At 49.5% G+C, this 17,439-nt stretch overlaps 1 protein-coding gene across 32 annotated transcripts in view; it reads left to right on the forward strand.

Moving 5' to 3' along the window:
- The first annotated feature begins 10,497 nt into the window (after positions 1-10,497).
- Positions 10,498-17,439, forward strand: part of MTMR3 (myotubularin related protein 3) — a 142,464-nt gene continuing 135,522 nt past the window's right edge. For 8 of the 32 annotated variants that reach the window (XR_016227326.1, XR_016227329.1, XR_016227327.1 and 5 more), the window contains exon 1: positions 10,537-10,796. The gene's annotated coding sequence lies outside the window, so the exon portion shown is untranslated. Of the gene's footprint in view, positions 10,797-17,439 lie in introns of all 32 variants that reach the window. The other 24 variants (XR_016227323.1, XR_016227325.1, XR_016227328.1 and 21 more) reach the window with 7 other exon arrangements.

The raw sequence follows: 17,439 nt of genomic DNA on the forward strand, positions 1-17,439 counted from the left end.
CTATCTGTTTTTTATTTGAGAGATAGAGAGACAGAAAGACAGACAGAAAGCTTCCATCTGCTACTTCATTACCGAAATGCCTGAAAAAGTCAGGGCTGGGCCAGGCCAAAGTCAGGAGCTGGGATCTCAATCTAGGTCTTCTCCCACGTGGGTGGCAGGAACCCAAGTACTCAGCCATCACCTGCTTCCACGCAGGGTGTGCATTTTTTTTTAAAAAAAAAGATTTATTTATTTATTTATTTAAAAGAGCGACAGAGAGAAAGGCAGAGACAAATAAATAAATAAATCTTCATTAAAAAAAAAAAAGCCTAAAGGGGCCGGCGCCGCGGCTCACTAGGCTAATCCTCCGCATTGCGGCACCGGCACACCGGGTTCTAGTCCCGGTCGGGGTGCCGGATTCTTTCCCGGTTGCCCCCCTTCCAGGCCAGCCCTCTGCTGTGGCCAGGGAGTGCAGTGGAGGATGGCCCAGGTGCTTGGGCCCTGCACCCCATGGGAGACCAGGAAAAGCACCTGGCTCCTGGCTCCTGCCATCGGATCAGCGCGGTGCGCCGGCCGCAGTGCACCGGCCGCGGCGGCCATTGGAGGGTGAACCAACGGCAAAGGAAGACCTTTCTCTCTCTCTCTCTCAGTGTCCACTCTGCCTGTCAAAAAAAAAAAAAACCTAAAATATTTATTATTTGGCACTTTACAGAAAAATGGGCTGTCCTGTGCTGTCCCTGTATTGGAAGGAAAAAAGAAATGACCAACCTCTTCATCCATTCATCCATTCAAAATATAAAGATCAGGCTTCTTTCCTTTAGGGATGAGAGATCTTAAAAAATTCATTGAAAATGTACATTTTTTTACAAAATTATTATTTGAAAGGCAGAGAGAGAGAGAGATAGAGAGCAAGCTTCTATTCGCTGCTTCATTCCCCAAATGCCCGCAGCTGGGGTTGAGCAGGAGTCAGAAGACAAGAACTCAACTCAGGTCTCCATACAGGTGGCAGAGACTCAACTACTTGAGCCTAAAGATGCTGCCCCCAGGATGCACATCGGCAGGAAGCTGGAATTAGAAACAGAGCTGAGACTCAAACTCAGATGAGGGATGTGGGTGTCCCAAGAAGTATCCCCTTCCTCCTCCTCCTCCTCCTCTTCCTCTTCTAAAGATTATTTATTTGAGAAGCAGAGTTACAGAGGGATGGAGGGAGAGAGAGAGAGAGAGAGAGAGAGAGAGAGAGAGAATCTTCCATCCCCTGGTTCACTCCCCAAATGGTTGCAAGGGCCGGAGTTGGGCTGATCTGAAGCCAGGATCCTGGAGCTTCTTCCAGGTCTTCCATGTGGGTACAGGGGCCCGAGCACTTGGGCCACCCTCCATTGCCTTTCTAGGCCGTCAGGCAGAGGCCTAACCTGCTCTGCCACAGTGCCGGCCTCCCAAGAAGTATCTTAATTGCTACACCCAATGCCTACCCTGAAACCTGTTTTTAGTTACATCTCTGGCCCCCAGTTCCTGCCTTTAAGCTGAATTTCCCACGGGGACATTTGTGGACAATCCTCCATGCCACTGAGCTATGGGTAGAGAATAAACTTTATTTTTTCCTCTGTGGTTGAACATAATTCTGTAATTTCCCAGAAAGCCTAAGGCCTCCGTATCATGTTAACTGCCCTTTGATGCCACTTATTCTCTAATAAGGTAGAATGATGTGGGCCAGGTTCCGGAAGACTTGACCATCAAAAGTCACGAATGTGGAATCTAGGGAGACAGATGGACTAGGTCTAATGCAAGGATCCACCAGGGGACTGGTGCTGGGACACAGTAAGTTAAGCTGCTGCTTGGTAACCCCCATATCCCATACCAGAGTTCCAGTTCAAGTCCTGGATGCTTTTCTTCAGATCCAGCTTCCTGCTAGTGCTCCTGGGAAGGCAGCACAAGATGGTCCAAGTACCTGGGTCCCTGCCACCCATATGGGAGACTAGGATGGAGTTCCTGGCTTTGGCCTAGCTCAGACCTGGCTGTTGTAGCCATTTGGGGAGTGAAGCAATGGATGGAAGATACCTCTCCTCCCTGCCCCCATACCGTTGCTCTGCCTTTCAAATAAACAAATCAATCTTTTTCTTGGTGTATTTTTTTTTTAGTTTCAAAATTTATTTTTTAAAAAATATTTATTTGAAAGATGGAGTTACACACAGAGACGGAGAAAGAGAGAAACAGATCTCCATCCGTTGCTTCACTCCCGGAATGGCCACCATGGCCAGGGCTGGGTCAGGCTGAAACCAGGAGCCTGTAACTCCACCCAGGTATCCCACATGGTTGGCAGGTGCCCAAGAACTTGGATCACCTTCTGCTGCATTCCTAGACATTAGCAGGGGCTGGACTGGAAATGGAGCTGCTGGGACTGAACCAGCACCCGTATGGGATGGTGACATTGCAGGCAGCAGCATAACACATTGTCATAACATTGGCCCCCAAATTTAGGAATATTTAACATTTTGCCACCCACGTGGGAGATCAGGATGGAGTTTCTGGCTCCTGGCTTCAGCCTGGGCCAGCCCTGGCTGTTGTGGTCATCTGGGAAGTGAATCAGCAGATGGAAGCTCTCTCTCTTTCTGTCTTCCTTTGTATCTCTCTCTGTTGCTCTGCCTTTCAAATAAATAATACATTCCAAAAGAAAAAAAAAAAAAGGATGCATCCACATCTAGAGACTTGGTGGGGGCAGAGCTGATGATTTCCTAGAGATGCTGATGAAGGAATTTGTAACATTAAAAGAATGTAGCCATATGGAATCCAGCCTGTACTGTGTGATTAACACAGCAGTAAAACCACAGAATTTCAGCAGGGTTCTTTTCGTATGCCTCACAGACAGCTCAACCCATGCTTGTTCTAACCGGTTGGCTGGGTGACCGGGCTGGTTCTGGGTCTCCTCTGGGCCTTTGCGTGTGCTCATGTCTCTGTTTGAATCTCCTTTCCCTCGTCCTTTGCCCCAGTTAACTCCTATCCCTACTTCTTGGTTCTGCATGCCCCATGTGTCTGGGGTGCGTTCCTCTCCAAAACGCTGCCACCAGCACTGTGTCTTCTCCATCAGCATCCTTAGCTTGGCTTCTGTTGACTTTGTCCTTCCGACCAGGCTATAAGTCTCAGGAAGGCAGGGACTGGCTTCGTCTCGTTCACTGTCCCACGGACAGAGCACGTCCCAGTGCTTAATAAAGGAAGCGCTCAACGGATATTTGCAACAACAGATTAAGTAAGTGTGTGCCTGTTTTAGGGCTCTTTGCGTCTCAGACACACTGGGGAAACTGAGGCAGCATGACAGACTCTGTAGAGGCAGGGCCGGCAATGGAATTGAGATCATCTGATGCCAGGAGTGTGATTCGTTCATTCTCCTTGACTACTTCTTAAATAACTTAATTCCTCCCCAGCTGAGTTCCTACGACTTCTTCTTTCCCTTCTTGTCATCGCTGCAAAGGTTAAGACTGTTTCAGGGAATTATAACACTGGGATCTCGGAGCAGAGGCAAATTTATCTAACTCAGGGTAAGAGAAATGTGTGCCTTTGGACCTTGGATTTAAATGAGCCAGCAAATCCCTGCTAATTCTCTTCCTTCGCTGGGTCCCGTCGGATTCACATTCAGCAAGGAGAAAGTCAGCCTGTGTCACCCATGATTTATGCCCTGCTGCTTGCTCTCTTCCCCTAGCACATTAAACACCCTGAACGGAGAGGGAAGAAGAGGTAGTCTCAGGATGTCTGGCTGCCAGACGGGTGTCTGGGGGCGCGGGACTGGCTGGCGGGGCTGGAGGGGGCGGCAGGAGTGCTCTGCTGTGTTGGGAAACAGCAGGAGCTTGAAAAGTTAAAAAAAAAATAAAAAAGACCCATGGGGCTTCCGCAGGAGAGGAACAAGGGAGTCTCTGTTTGCCTGGACTGCTGCAAAAACACAATTGGCCTCTGAGCCCAGAGACCTGGTGCTTGTTTCACTCATTTACTAAGTACCTTCAAGGCAGACGACCCTCCGCCCGGGCCTCAGTTTCCCTGGCTGCCAAGGAAGCGGTTGGATGATCTGAGCTCCCTCCAGCCTGAATCTGGAGCTAACTGTGCAGCCACCTTGCTTGGGGTGGGGGTGGGGAGGAGGGGAGGAGAATGGAGAGAGAGAGAGAAAGAGAGAGAGAGAGAGAGGCCATGTAGGGCTGTGGTTAGCCATGTACTACTATTTACTTAGTAGCTAACCAGGCGACTTAGCTGTTAACCATGCAAACTCTGGTCACCTAGGTGGGTTCAGACTGCAGCTCCACCTCCCACTGGCTCTGTGGCCCTGGGCAGGTCCCTCACTTCTGAGTTTCATCTGTAGTATAGAGTTCATGGCCAAGACCTCCTTCATTGAGTCACAGACAACAAGCGCCGGGCCTCCGCAGGGGTCATGGCACTGAGCCAGGGCTCAGCAAGAGGCAGCTCTGTGGAAGCTGTGTCCCTTGCGGGGGGGAGGGGGGGTGTCCCCAGATGTGGGCTTCAGGTCTCCCTACCGGATTCCCTGCCTGGATCCTGTGTGGTGGGGGCAGGGCATCCTGGTGAACACTTGGAAGTTCTGGACAGAAGGGATGAGGAGCTATTTTCGGTGGGTTCTGGTTCTATTTGTAGCTGCTGAGTTGGCCCAGGCTGCAGAGAAGCTCTGGGCAGAGCAAGCTGGGTGCTGCTGTGTTGTCTTAGATAGGGGACGAACGGGAAGGAGAGAGGGGACGTGGAGAGAGAAGATGGGAAGCCGCCCCACCCCCAACACACACACACACACAGCAGCCCCCTCCTTCCCTCCTCTGCCTTTCCTGGGGAATTTAGAGGGGATGCTTGATATTTTATTATTATTATTATTAATTATTATTATTTTACTAATAATTTATATATATATAAGGTGGACAAATTTGATGCATTTCATACATACAGATTTAGGAGCATAGCGATACTTCCCACCCTACCCTCGTCCCTCCCTCCCACCCACGCTTCCACTCTCCCTGCGGGATGCTTGACCTTTTAAAGGTGGATTTAGTTAGTAACATGAAGCGATCCATCAATCCTGTTAACACAGCGTTCTCACCCCCGACAGCATTGATTTTTTCCCGGCTGAAGTGGGGATTCACGTCCCCAGCGGAATTGCAGAGTGCTTGTTAAGGTGCGTGGTGGCTAAACCACCAAACACCCTCAGCCATTTTTCAAAGCTCTCCCTTCCCACTGAACCCAGGGGCACACGACGGGCACTTCCTCCCCTCGTCCCCACCTACCCACAAGTTGCTTAATTCCAGAGAACCTCAGTTTCCCCGTTTATGACCTGGGGATGGGGTTTGCCAGGGAGCGTAATCTGGAGCTCTGGAGTCCTTCCTAGCTGCAATTCTGGGATCCTGTGTTGCAATCATCAAAGGAAGCGAGGCTGATCCTTTAATCAGGGGATGGTGGCTAGGACGGACGGGGAGGCGTGAGAGATGGAGGTTTACATCCTATCCTACCCAGTCATTTTCTGAATGGGTAAACTGAGGCCCTGAGGGTGGGGCCGGATCAGGCGGTGACTCAGCCAGTGGCTCGGCTGGGTCACTGACCCAGGTCTCTCATCTCGCCTTGCAGCAGGCCATCTCTGGGAGAGTGATGGGAAGCATGGCTACCACCGTGCAGGGTTAGTTCATTCACCCACCATCATCTGCTTTCCAGTTGAAGGTCACCTGACTCGTAGGGAGGGAGGGGGAGTCTGCCTGATTCCAAAGCTTGCTCACCTGGAGTGTCTCCCTAGGCTCAAACTCTGGTCTTGTGGGTACCATCCTCATCGATTTTTGATATAATTTGCTTTATACTGATATTTACTTTTTCTATTTTTTCTTTAAATCAATGCATTGTTTTATGTAAATAAATTTAGCTTCATGCTAAGCAAAGATGTCTGTGATATTGACTTTGATCTCTTATTTGTAGTTTTCTTTCCTTTTTAAAGATTTATGTTATTATTTGAAAGTCAGAGTTACAAAGAGAGAGGGATAGATACTCCCAAATGGCTGCAGTGGCCAGGCCTGGGCTAGGCTGAAGTCAGGAGCCTGGAACTCCAGCTGAGTCTCCCACATGGGTGCAGGGGCCCAAGTACTTGGGCCATCATCCACTACTTTCCCAGGTGCATTAGCAGAGAACTGGATCAGAAGTGGAGTAGCAGGGATTTGAACTGCAGAAGCAAAGCAACCAGGACTCTGACCAGCACTCAAGTGGGATGCTGGCACCTCAGGCAGTGGCCTAACCTGCCGCACTAGTTTTCTAATTATATATACTACACATCATTATTTAACTACTATAATGAATATATATGCTTAACAATTTAAAAAATCCATGTACTGACTACAAATGTCTTTGCTGTTGAAAAACTCCAACAAATATACCAGTAGTTCTCAAACTTTTCAGTTTGTTAAAAATCATTAAGGACCCTAAAGAGCTTTTACTTACGTGAGTTATAGCAATAGATATTTACTTCAGTCAGAATTAAAACTGAGAAAATATAAATTCATTTATTTATGTTTAAAGATTTATTTATTTATTTGAAAGGCAGAGCTACAGAGAGGCAGAGAGAGAGGGAGAGAGAGAGAGGGAGAGAGAGAGAGAGAGAGGTCTTCCATCCGATGGTTCACTCCCAGCTGGCTGCAATGGCTCGAGCTGCAGTGATCCGAAGCCAGGAGCCAGGAGCTTCTTCCGGGTCTCCCACGTGGATGCAGGGGCCCCAGCACTTGGGCCATCTTCTACCGCTTTCCCAGGCTGTAGCAGAGAGCCAGATCAGAAGTAGAGCAGCCAGGACTCGAACTGGTACCCATATGGGATGCTGGCACTGTAGGCGGAGGCTTTACCTGCTATGCCACAGCACCGGCCCCCAATTCATTCATTTATAAAGTACTCTCTTGGGGCAGGTATTTGGTGCTGTGGGTAAGATGCCACTTAGAATGTCTACCTCCCATATTGGAGTCACTGACTTCAAGTCTCAGTTCTGCTTCTGATCCAGCTTCCTGCTGCCACACACCCAGGGAGGTGTGGGGGACTCATGTAATTGGGTCTCTGTAACCCATGTTGGAGACCAGGATTGATTTCCAGGTTCCTGGTTTTGGCTTGGTAGAGTGAGGGCTTTAAATTCAGTCCAAAGCACCCAGGGATCAGGCCCACTGGTTTGGGTTTCCAACACAGTACCTCAAAGAATCCTATGCATCTCTCTGAGATAAGCAAGGTAGTAATTATGGCCATATAGATCAATGAGGAAGCTGGGGCATAGAAAAAGAAACTGAGGAACAAATATTTGGAGATTCAAATTTAGGGACCAGCATTTGTGCCACATTGTGTTAAACTCCTACTTCCACTGCTACCAGCATCCCATAGGAGCACTGGTTGGAGTCCTGGTTGCCCTACTTCTGAACCAACTTGCTGCTAATGTGCCTGGGAAGGCCCCTGCCACCTACATGGAAATCCAAATGGAGATCCAGGCTTGTGGCTTCATCCTGGGCTAACCCTGGCTATTGCAGCCATTTGAGATATAAACCACTGGATTGAAGATCTCTCCCTCTGTCACTCCCTCTCTGCCACTCTTCCTGTCAAATAAATACATATTTTTAAAAATATTTATTAGATTTATTTTTATTTATCTGAGATGCAGAGTTACAAAGAGAGGGAGAGACAGAGACAGAGAGAGGTCTTGTATCTGCTGGTTCACTCCCCAAATAGCTGCAACAGCCAGAGATGAGCCCATCTGAAGCCAGAACCTAGGAGCTTCATCCAGGTCTCCCCTGTGGGTGCAAGGCCCCAAGCATTTGAGCCATCTTCCACTGCTTTCTCAGGCACATTAAAAGGGAGCTGGAGGAGCTGATGTTGTGGTGTAGTGGGTTAAGCTGCCACCTGCAGTGCCAGCATTACATAGGGGTGCCGGTTCAAGACCTGGCTGCTCCATTTCTGATCCAGCACTCTGCTATGGCCTGGGAAAGCAGTAGAGGATGGTCTGAGTTCTTGGGCCCCTGCACCCGCTTGAGAGACCCCGAAGTTCCTGGCTCCTGGCTTCTGATCGGTGCAGCTCTGGCTTTTGCGGCCAATTGGGGAGAGAACCAGTGGATGGAAGACCTCTCTCTCTCTCTCTCTCTGCCTCTCTTTCTCTCTCTGTGTAACTCTGACTTTCAAATAAAATAAATATATTTTTTTAAAAAAAGAAGGGAGCTGGATCTGAAGTGGAACTGCTGGGACTCAAACCAGCATTCATATGGGTTGTTGGCACCATAGGCTGAAGCTTGAACTAGGCATTCCAATATGTGGGATGTGATAGTCCCAAGCTGTGGTTTAACCTGCTGTAACACAGCGCCTGCTCCATATATACTTTCTATTTCTCCTCTCATTCCATAAAGGTTTTATTTATTTATTTATAAATTTTTTTTTAAATTTTATTTGAAAGGCAAAGTGATGGAGTTCCATCCATTGGTTCACTCCCCAAGTAGCTGCAATGATTGGAACTAAGTCAGGCTGAAGCCTGGAGCCTGGAACTCCATATGGGTCTCCTGCATGGTTAGCAGGGGCCCAAGCTTTCCCAGGTGTATTAGCAAGGAGCTGGAATGGAAGCAGAGCAGCCGGGTCTCAAACCCATGTTCTGATATGGGATGCCAGTGTCGCAGGCAGTGGAATAATCTGTTGTGCCACAATGCTGGCCTCTGTTTATTTTTAAAAATATTTATTGTGTGAGGCCAGTGCTGTGACGTAGTGGGTAAAGCCATCACCTATAGTGTCAGCATCCCATATGGATGCCGGTTCAAGTCCCAGCTGCTCCACTTCTGATCCAGCTCTCAGCTATGACCTGGGAAAGCAGTGGAAGATGGCCCAAGTGCTTGGGACCCTGCACCTATGTGACAGACCCAGAGGAAGCTCCTGGCTCCTGAATTCAGGTTGGCTCAACTCCAGCTGTTGTGGCCATTTGGGGAGTGAATCAGCAGATGGAAGACCTCTTTCTCTGCCTCTCTGTAAGTCTGCCTTTCAAATAAATAAATAAATCTTGAAAAGCTTATTTTATTGTATTTAATCAATTTGCAGTCTTGTCTCTCTCTCTACTTTGAGATGTGTTTATTTCTTTGAAGGGTAGACTGACAGAGAGGGAGAGGGAGAGACACAGAGATATCTTCCATCCGCTGCTTCATTCCACAACAGCCAGGGCTGAACCAGGCTGAAGCCATGAGTCAGGAATACCGAACAGGTATCCCACGTGGGTGAGAGGGGTGCGTGCACATGGGCCATCCTCCACGGCCTTTTAGGTGCCTTGGTAGGAAGCTGAATCAGAAGCAGAGCAGCAGGGCTCAGACTGACACGTGGGATGCAAGCAGCAGCTTGACCAGCTGTGCCACGATGTCAGTCTTCCCCCAAGGCTTAAGTCCTCTAATAGAACGGGAAAGTCAGAACAGTGACATGCCAAGGTGCAAAGTTGAGGTGGGTGTAGACTTTAAAAGCCAATAAGAGGCCACCATTGAATTCCAGATTTAGCCCCGACCTTTTTGGAAGTCAAGGTGAAGAGAGTGACAAAATCAGCTGGATAAAACTAGTCATCTGTGGCGCAGAGGGTTAACGCCCTGGCCTGAAGCGCCAGCATCCCATGTGGGCCCTAGTTTGAGACCCAGTTGCTCTACTTCTGATCCAGCTCTCTGCTATGGCCTGGGAAGGCAGTAAAAGATGACCCAAATTCCTTGGGCCCCTGCACCTACACGGGAGACCCGGAAGAAGCCCCTGGCTCCTGGCTCCTTGCTTCTGATCAGCACAGCTCCGGCCATTTGGGGAGTGAACCATCGGATGGAAGACCTCTCTCTCTGTGTCTCTGTCTCTCTGCCTCTCCTCTCTTTGTGTAACTCTGACTTGCAAATAAATAAATCTTTAAAAAAGATTTGAAAGGCAGAGTTACATAGAGAGAAGAGAGGCAGAGAGAGAGAGAGAGAGAGAGAGAGGTCTTCCAACCACTGGTTCACTCTCCAATTGGCTGCAACCGCGGGAGCTGTGCAGATCCAAAGCCAGGAGCCAGGAGCCAGGATCCAGGAGCTTCTTCCGGGCCTCCCACGTGAGTGCAGGGGCCCAAGCACTTGGGCCATCCTCTGCTACTTTCCCAGGTGCATTAGCAGGGAGCTGGGTTGGAAGTGGAACTGCTGGGACTCGAACCTTTGCCCATAGAGGATGCTGGGGTAGCAGGCGGCAACGCAGCGCCACAGCCCCGGCCTGATTTAATTTTATTCTGACTACAACTGCAGGTGAAGTGCACCACATTGTTCTATTTCACTGGTAAGTAGCCTGAGCTGGTATCTCCAGGCCAGGGCTAGGAAAAGACGCCTTGTAAAAGTCCGTAGGACCATCTCTGGTTTTCTTTCTCCTGATTCGTTCACGACCCTTCCTCGGCCTATTTCCCATCCGTCTAGCCGGGCCTTGTTACCAGCTTGAAACTCCGCTACCAGTCTCCCGCCGAGGGATTTCAGCGAGTGTGCAGCCCCGCCCAGGTGCGTGGGCGTGGCCTGTGCCGCCGGGCCCCGCCCCTTTCAGCCCGCATCGCCCCCCCTTCCCGACCGCCCGCTGAATGCCGAGCGTGCGCGCGCACCCCCGCTCGCGGCCCGGCTCGATGTCGGGAGCGCGCTCTGTGTGGCCGCTGCCGCCATGTTGTTGTGGTTGTGAGAAGGCGGCGGCAGCGGCGGCGGCGGCGGAGGAGCTGCCGGACTAGACGCTCCAGCGGCCCAGGCGCTGCCCGCCGTGGCCCCTGGCTGGGAGCCTCGTGGGGTGGCAGAGGAGGCCGTGCGGAGGCGGGCCTCGCCATGTCCTGCCGTCCGGTAAGAAGCCCACCCCTAGTCTCCTCGCCGGAGTGAGGAGGAACTGGAGGAGGGGCCGGTGTCGGCCCCGACGCGGCGGCTGTCACCCTCCGAGGAGGCGGCGGCCCGCAGGGGTCTGGCGTCCCGGGTGGGCCGCCCGCCACCACCCGGGGTGGGCGAGGCGGGTGGGAGCGCAGCGGCCCGGCTCGGCTCGGCCCGGACGCTGGGCGCGGAGGAGGCGGGGTCCCGGGCCGGGGCGGCCTTCCCAGACCTGGCGAGGACCAGCCGGTGGGTTAGGGTCTGTCCCCGCAGCGCGCTGGGGAGATAGCCGCAGACTGTCGGCAGTGGGTGTGTGTCCGCCGCCCCGGGCTGCGTCTGCGGGAGTCCGCCGTGGCGAGAGGCAGGAGGAGGTCGGGGGCCATTGGAATCCCGGGGCGAGCCGTGCGGGCCCGGGACTTGTGGGAAGGAGGAGTGGCCGCCTGGCTGGGCAGCAGGGCACCCTCCTGACCTGGCAGTGCAGCTGAGTGGGAAGGATTGGTTCGGGGGCGGTTGAGGGAGCTCCGGGAGCGCTGGTCCGACAGCTCCGCGAAAGATTACATTGTGCTTGGTGTATTGCATCTCCGCGGCCTTGCATAAATTGGTATTGTTGGTTGTACTTCGGACTAGAAAACTTATCTCCAAATGATGGGGTAGATTTTATGGTCACCTTAATAAACTCTTCTGATCATCCTACTTGTGGGTTTTGACTGTGTCGTGTAATGCATTATCGACCAGATCTTGACGCCTGTTAAATACTGATGTTCGGGTGCCTTCCTCAGATCTAGGCCTCAATTCTCCACTATTTGAGTATCTTGACGTTTGCTTTGTTGTCAGACGTCGGTTCTTTCATGAACAATGTTTGGCCCCTCTCAAAGTCCGCATACTTTTAGTTCAATTTTGTTTTCTCGGATGTGAATGGCGATGCCAGCCAGAGGCCTGGGTTGAATTACAGGTCATATTTTTCTGTAAAATGTTTGTGATTTGTCCATGGGGAGGTGAGGAAGACCTCCCCTTTTCACATGCAGGGTTGTTTCTGTTGGGCGGGAGACTCGATCCCTGGTTTTGTTAGGAAACCAAGTAAGGTGTGTTGGTGGCATGCAGAAAGTCTCTCCTAGGGCCTGAGACTTGGGTGGGTAGAAGAGCTTACAGAATGACACTGTTTTTCAGTAAACCCAGTTGAGTATGTGATGTTAGACTGCATTTGGAGGTTCTAGAATTTTAGATTGGTTACCAAATGAAGTCCTCTTCCAGCTCTGATTACCTCCCTCACTTCGAGGTGACCCAGAGCAGTTCAGGTGGCCAGCACAGTGGTGCAGCCTCACCTGCAGTTACTGGCAGGCCATAGAAGAACCCGCGTTGCTCAGCTTATATGCCAGATTCCTTGGTTCAGTGCAACCTACAGGGTACTATGGGCTGCCTATAATGCTGATTCCAGGGCCTCATTCAGGATCTAGTGAATTAAAATCTCTTAAGAATGGCACCTGGTGATCCACCCTTTCAAAACTGCATGAATGATTGCAGTGAATGATTGCAATTACCCTGGTATGTGAATTTCCATTAATTAAATGACTTCTGAGAATGCTTTTAATTGGGTATAGATCTTCAAGGATTTTAGTGGCAGTGGAGAAGGGGAAGCACGAGAAACCGAAAACTGCAAATTGAACGTCTTTTAAAATATAGTTGTGGGGAGCAACTCGGACTAGACTGAGTTACTGGAATTAAGACTTATTCTATGCATCTGCTCTCCCACAGTATGGCGCTGGGAGAGAAGAAAACAGCTTCTACACAGCTGCCTCCAGTTCAGCCAATAAACTGTAGGACTTGCTCCTGATTGGAGGAGAGCAGCGTACTCGGCGTGTGGGCAGCCGAGTTGGGATTGGCAGAGGAGGACTATAAAGGAGGAGAGAGACGGCATGCACCAGGAACATCTAAGGGGAACACCTGAGGAACACCTGTGCAGCCCCCGAGAGAGCCGGCCGGCGGTATGCCGCTCCCCTGCGGAAGTGGGGAAAGTGGCCAGGGGGAACCGCCCTTCCACGGAGGTGGAAGGGACAGTAGCCAACCCGGGAAGAACCAGCAGCAAACCCGGGGAGGGCCGAGCAGACAAAAGAACAGCGCAGGGTCCTGTGTCGTTCCTCCATGAAGAGGGGGAGCGACAATAGTGGATGTATGTAGGGAAAACAGGTTTGTTGCCAAATGTTATTTGTGCACAAGTTGTTAGGAACACACTTGATAAAATTAGATGCTGCTTATCTGGAGTCATAGCCACAGATGTATTGAAGAATCCAGAGGAAAGAAGCTGAGGAAGAGAGGCAGTAGGTCTGCTGTTGGCTCCACTGCAAGAGCCAAAGGCCATGTCTGTTTTTGTTCCCCGCTGTCCCCAGTACCCAGCAGCACAGTTCTCAGCAGAGCCTGTGCTCTTGGACTTTTTTTTTTTTTTTAAGATTTATTTATTTATTTGAGAGGCAGAGTTACAGACAGAGAGGGAGAGACAGACGGAGAGGTCTTCCATCCGCTGGTTCACTCCAAATGCCCACAGTGGGCGGAGCTGGGCCGATCCAAAGCCAGGAATCAGGAGCTTCGTCTGGGTCTCCAGTTAGGTGCAGGGACACAAGCACTTGGGCTGTCTTCGACTGCTTTTGCAGACCTTCAGCAGCAGGGAGCTGGATCAGAAGTGGGGCAGCCAGGACTTGACTCTGGGTCTGTATGGGATGCAGGCACCACAGGCAGAGGCTTAACTTACTACACCACACTGCCGAGAACCTCAGATATTTTTTGAGTAAATGAATAGTGTTGATACAGAAAAAGGAAGTTATAATGGTTGACAGCAGTGCTATTAAAAACTGTTGATATCTTGCATTGAATTAAAGAGTGCTTCTTCCCAACATCCCAACATTAGGGTTGCTCCATGGCTGCTCCTGAACTGTCATGGTTGCTCCTAAGCCATCTAGATGACTCAGGTTTCTAGTAAAGTGGACTATAGGATGGGTGTGTTAGCAGTCATTTGAGATCAGGATTGCGAACCAGCAAGGTTTACTGTGACTTGTGAAAAGTTCTTGAAATTTGCCTCGGGCTGTGAGGAGTGGTAAAATCATTTAAAAAATCTTTTGAAGTTCTGGTTAACACCTTCTATGGTGAAGTGGAATGCTGAGTTACCAGAGGAAGTATTCCTGTTTGCAGAGGGGTGTGGTAGTTGGTATAAGTGTGCAAGAGGTAGAAGAAAGTGCACAGTTGTATAAGGTAGTGAGGGAGTTTGGTCAATAGCCTGTCAAGTCCTGGAGTAATATTTTAGAAAGGTACATCCAGCTGTCCACTGCAAGAGTTAGAGGCCATGTTTGTTTTTGTTCCCTGATGGCCCCAGTACCAAGCAGCACCGTTCTCAGCATATTCAATCCTCTCATTTACTTACTTGAAAGGCATAGTGACAGAGAAGACAGAGGTATTTTCATCTGTTGGTTCATTCACCAAATGGTTGCAGGTCTCCCATGTGGGTGGTAGGGGCTCACGTATTTGGACCATCCTCTGCTGCTTTCTTAGGCAAGTTAGCAGGAAGCTGGGTCGGAAATGGAGCAGCCAGGACTCAACTGGTGCCTCAGTGTGGGATACTGGTGTTGAAACCGTGGCTTAACCCTCTGTGCCAGGCCAGCCCCTCAGATACTTTTTGTGTGAATGATTGGTAATGTAAAATGGGAATAGTAAAAGAACAGTTATGATGGTTGATAACAGTGTTAGTTTTTTTTTAAAAGGTTTATTTATTTTATTTGAAAGGCAGAGTTACAGAGAGACAGAGGCAGAGACAGAGAAATCTTGCATCTGTTGAATCACTCCCCAGATAGCCGCAACAGCTGGAGCTGGGCAGATCTGAAGCCAGGAGCCAGGAGCTTCTTCTGGATCTCCCATGCAGGTGCAGGGGCCCGTGGACTTGGGCTGCCCATTTTTTACTGCTTTCCCAGGCCATATCAGCCAGATCGGAAGTGGAGCAGCCGAGACTCAAACTGGCGCCCATATGGGATGCCGGCCCTGCAGGTGGCAGCTTTACCAGCTATGCCACAGTGCCAGCCCCGCAGTGTTAATTATTAAAAGCTACTTGATATTTTGCATTGGATTGAAAAGCCTTTTTTAAAAAAATTTATTTATTTGAAAGGCAGAGTTAGAGAGGTAGAGACAGAAGAAATGTCTTCCATCCTCTGGTTCACTCCCCAGATGACTGCAATGGCTGGAGCTGTGCTGATCCAAAGCCAGGAGCCAGGAGCTTCTTCCGGGTCTCATACGTGGGTGCAGGGGCCCAAGGACTTGGGCCATCTTCCGCTGCTACTCCAAGCCATAGCAGAGAGCTGGATTGGAAGAGGAGCAGCTGGGACTAGAACCAGCACCGATATGGGATGCTGGCGCTTCAGGCCAGGGCGTTAACCTGCTGTGCCACAGCACCAGCCCCGAAAAGCCAGTTTTCAGTCTTTGTAATCTTTGATATTCCTTCAAGAGATTGTTTTCTAAAGACTATCTTTGAGTGTCTTCTAGTTTTGTGTTTTTTTTTTTTTTAAAGATTTTATTTATTCATTTGAGAAGCAGAGCTACTGACAGAGAGAGGGAGAGACAGAAAGAGAGAGGTCTTCCATCCATTGGTTCACTCAACAAATGGCCTCAGTGGCTGGAGCTGGACCTGTCTGAAGCCAGGGACCAAGAGCCTCCTCTTGGTCTCCCATGTGGGTTCAGGGGCCCAGGTACTTGGGCCATCTTCCACTGCTTTCCCAGGCCATAGCAGAAAGCTGGATTGGAAGAAGAGCAGCCAGGACATGAATATAGGATGCTGGTATAACAGGTGGAGGAGGCTTAGTCTACTAGACCACAGTGCTGGTCCCTCCTAGTGTTTGAGGCTTAATATATCTTAAGGTTTTTTTTTTTTTTTTTTTTTTTTTGTCTTTAAGATTTATTTATTTTATTTGAAAGAGTTACACACAGAGAGAAGATGAGGGAGAGAGAGGGAGACAGGGGGAGAGAGAAAGAGAGAGAGAGGTCTTCCATCTGCTGGTTCACTCCCTAATTGGCTGCAATGGCCAGAGCTACGCTGATCCAAAGCCAGGGGCCAGGAGCCTCTTCCAGGTCTCCCACGTGGGTACAGGGGCCCAAAGACTTGAGCCATCTTCTGCTACTTTCCTAGGCCATAGCAGAGAGCTGGATTAGAATTGGAGCAGCCGGGACATGAACTGGCGCCCATATGGGATGCCAGCACTGCAGGCAGCAGCTTTACCCACTACTTTTTGAGAGCCCATTTTACTGCACTTAGAGGTAGTATGGAGCAGTGGGAAGCTCTGGATTGGCACACTGACTACACTGACTTTGGTTCTAATTCCACCTAACTTCTCTGGGTTCTGTTTTCTCATCTATACAATTGGGCCTATACTTGACCTCAAGTAGTTCCTCTAGCCCAATTTTGAGAATCTTTAATAATTTCTAATATTTTTTGGTGTTCATCTTATGAGCTAGGCTGATCATTTTGATTTAAAAGAAACAGAAAACATTCTGTCTTGGATTCTGCTTTTACCTTAAGAATTTTAGACATTGTCCGAAATTGAGTGAATGTTGCAAGTATTTTGCAGAAACAGCATGCTTGTGCTGTTGTAATTCATTTGGTGTTGAAATCAAATTGAGTTTCACATAGGGAACTTCATAATTTGGTGTGAAACCACAAAACTAAGAATGGTTTGGGAGAAGTTTGTGCAGTTCATGTGGCTAAAGACACATTATTTTTTACAGACCTTCCAGTTGTGTAATTTTATGTGATGAACTTTTTAAAAGATTTGTTGTATTTATTTGAAAGATAGAGTTATAACACACACAGAGATTGAGAGAGAAAGAGAGAGGGAGAGAGAGATCGATCAATCTTGATCTTCATCCCACTGGTTCACTCTTCAAATGACCTCCTGGCCAAAGCCAGGATCCAGGAGCTTCTTCCTGATCTCCCACTTGAGTGCAGCGGCCCAAGCACTTGAGCTATCCTCTGCTGCTTTCCCAGGTGCATTTTCAGGGAGCTGTATGGAAGTGGAGCAGCCAGGACTCAAACTGGCACCCATAGGGGATGTTAGCATTGCAAGCAGTGGCTTAACCCATTGCACCACAATGCTGGCCCCTTCTATGGTGAATTTATATGTAATTTTATAGTCAGTGAAACAATGATCTAAGACAAAGTATGAGATTAAATCCATACTGTATTGAAGTGTTTCTTCTAGTAATTTTAATATATCATTGCAGTTTTTAAAAATGATTTATTTATTTATTGGAAATTCAGAGTTACACACAGAGAGAAGGAGAGGCAGAGATGGAGAGAGAGATCTTCATCTGCTGGTTCACTCCCCAGTTGGCCACAACAGCCAGAGCTGCGCTGATCAGGAGCCAGGAGCTTCTTCTGGGTTTCCCACATGGGTGCAGGTGCCCAAGGACTTGGGCCATCTTGTACTGCTTTCCCAGGCCATAGCAGAGAGCTGCATCAGAAGTGGAGCAGCTGTGTCTTGAACCGGCACCCATTTGGGATGCCGGTGCTTCCGGCCGAGGTGTTAACCTGCTGCACCACAGTGCTGGCCGCTATCATTGCAATTTTTAATCTGAATTTTATGATGCCATTATTGGT

This window comes from Oryctolagus cuniculus, chromosome 21 (genome assembly GCF_051225735.1).
Source record: "Oryctolagus cuniculus isolate XC-2025 breed Fujian yellow rabbit chromosome 21, ASM5122573v1, whole genome shotgun sequence".
Lineage (NCBI taxonomy): Eukaryota > Metazoa > Chordata > Mammalia > Lagomorpha > Leporidae > Oryctolagus > Oryctolagus cuniculus.